Below are 2,924 nucleotides of genomic sequence, written 5' to 3'. Positions count from 1 at the left end.
ACTTACTGTTTATGTAAAATAAAAATGAGTAGTTCTTTTCAACCTGTAAGCATTGAGTGAAACTAACACAATTTGATTATCAAAACATTTGTAAGACAGTAATGATTATAAAGAATTGTCTTTTCTGCTTGATTAATTCAAGAAAGAAAGTCATCAGATGGCTCAGACTTATTCAGATCAATGAAAATAACAGTCTCTGTCCATCTGGTAGATTTGAGGTCATCAGGGTCAGATAAGGGTCAGATCATCAGGTCATCAGGTTCACTACACATGCACGGAGAGAACATGCAAACTCCACCCAGAAAGGCCCCTGGACCGGGGTTTGAACCAGGGACCTGCTTGCTGAGAGGCAGCAGTTCTACCAGTTGCGCCATCGTGCTGCCCCTTCAGTTTATTAATATAGCGCCAAATCACAACAAAGTTGTCTCAGGGCACTTTACAAGAACATTCATGTAAAAGCCAATTAGTAAAGTTCTCCATCTAAGGAAGCCTGCAGACATGTTGAATCTTGGCTTTGTTGCAGTCTCCCATCCTGAGCAAGCACAATGGCAACAGTGGAAAGGAAAAACTCCCTTTTAAAAGGAAGAAACCTCCAGCAGAACCAGGCTCAGGACAAACGACCATCTGCTTTGACCGGCTGGGTTGAGAGTACAGGGAGGAGAGACAGACAAACACAGAATGGTAGGTCCAGGTATAGGTCCAGGTCCAGGTATAGGTCCAGGTGTATCTGAAAGACAAAAAACACATGTTAAGGATAGAAAAAATAATTACAAATACAAAACAGGTTGAGCAGAGTAAGTAAAGACAGTAGCAGAGTGAAAAAAATGTGGTCAGTTTGTCCTATAGTAGTCTAAGCCTATAGCAGCACAACTAAGGGACAGCTCAGGAAACCCAAGACGACCCTAACTATAGGATTTAGCAAAAAAGGAAAGTCTTAAGCCTAGTTTTAAAACTGGACAATGTGTCAGCCTCACAGACAGAGATTGGAAGTTGGTTCCACAAAAGAGGAGCCTGATAACTGAAAGCTCTGTCTCCCATTTTGTTTTTGTAAATTCTAGGAACCACAAGTAAACCTGCAGCCTAAGAGTGAAGTGCTCTGTTAGGAAAATATGGAACAATAAGATCTGTAATATAAGATGGAGCTAGGTTGTTGAGAGCTTTATAGGTTAGAAGTAGGATTTTGACTTCATTTCTGGACTTGACAGGGAGCCAATGGAGAAAAGCTAAAACTGAAGAGATATGATCTCTTCTATAAGACTCTTGACAGCAGCATTTTGTATTAACTGAATATGTTTTAAAGAAGTATTTTGGACATCCAGATAATAATCCATTGTAATAGTCCAATCTAGACGTGACAAATGCATGGACCAGTTTTTCTGCATCAATTTTAGATAAGATGTTTCTAATTTTAGTGATATTACGCAGGTGGAAGAAGGCAGTTCTAGTAACCCAACATTTTTCAGTCAGGTCATCTGGACAGTTTCTTTTTTTTGTGCTGAAACGTTTTGCCTTCGATCCGGAAGGCTTCATCAGTCAAGGAAACACACAACACAAAACTGATTATTCCCCCAACAGCTTACTCCAAAGTGGAACAAACCAGTTATGTTGGTGCCATGATGGTCTGTTTGTCACGCCCCCTCCTCCATTGCCGGCCCTCTTCCTTGTTGACAGTCGTGTCAGACTGGTTGAAAACAACAAAGTCAATGCTCAATAATTCAGGTATACAATCCAACATTTTTCAGTCAGGTCATGTAGACAGTTTTTTTTTTTTTTTTTGGTGCTGAAACGTTTCAACTTTGATCCGGAAGGCTTCATCAGTCAAAGAAACACACAACACAAAACTGATTTTTCCCCCAGCAGCTTACTCCAAAGTGGAACAAACAGTTCTAGTAATGCTTTTCTTGTGTGGGATAAAAGACATGTCCTGATCAAAAATAACACCAAGATTTTTAACATCAGAACTGGAGGCCACGTTAATGCTATCTAAGGAGGGTGAAATACTGAAAAATTCATTCCTAAGGTGCTCAGGTCCAAAAATCAAAACCTCAGTCTTGTCTGTGTTCAAAAGCAGAAAATTTAGTGTCATCCAGGTTTTTATGTCTTTTAAGACATGCTTGTAGTCTAAGTAACTGATTGGATTCATTGGGTTTTATGGACAAATATAACTGTGTCATCAGCATAACAATGAAAATGTATCCCATGCTGTTTAATAACTTTACTTAATGGAAGCATATATAAAGTAAAGAGTATTGGTCCAAGCACTGAGCCCTGAGGAACTCCGTGACGGACTTTGGTGTATGAAGATTTATTATTTACATTTACAAGCTGGAACCTATCAGATAAATATGACTTCAACAATTTTAGAGCTGTTTCTGTAATCCCAATATCATATTCAAGCCTCTGTAGTAAAATATTGTGATCAACTGTATCAAATGTAGCACTGAGGTCTAACAGGACCAGTATAGCCACAAGTCCATTGTCTGAGGCCATGAGAATATAATTAGTTACTTTTACCAGTGCTGTTTCTGTGCTATGATGAGCTCTAAACCCTGACTGAAACTCTTCAAACAGATTATTTCTTTGTAGATCTTCACGCAACTGACCTGCAACTATTCTCTATAGAATTTTTGTAGATGAAAGTTAGGTTAGATATAGGTCTATAATTGGCCAGAATTTCTGAATCAAGGTCAGACTTTTTAAGTAAAGGTTTAATTACAGCAACCTTATGTCATTAGTTCGGGAGACCCAGAGAGTGCGAGACTGAGACAAAGCAAAACTCCACAAGGTAAAAGTTAAACAGTGTTTATTATTTACAGTGAAATGAAACAATGACTTGTTTCTCCACAGGAACCCTGGAGGGTAAGGAGAGGTGTCAGGTAGGTAATCTCAGAGATGGAGGATTTGGTTTTGATTCCAGTTGTTTG

This window comes from Nematolebias whitei, chromosome 15 (genome assembly GCF_014905685.2).
Source record: "Nematolebias whitei isolate Nwh7 chromosome 15, NemWhi1, whole genome shotgun sequence".
Classification (NCBI taxonomy): Eukaryota; Metazoa; Chordata; class Actinopteri; order Cyprinodontiformes; family Rivulidae; genus Nematolebias; species Nematolebias whitei.
This window is presented reverse-complemented; position numbering follows the sequence as displayed.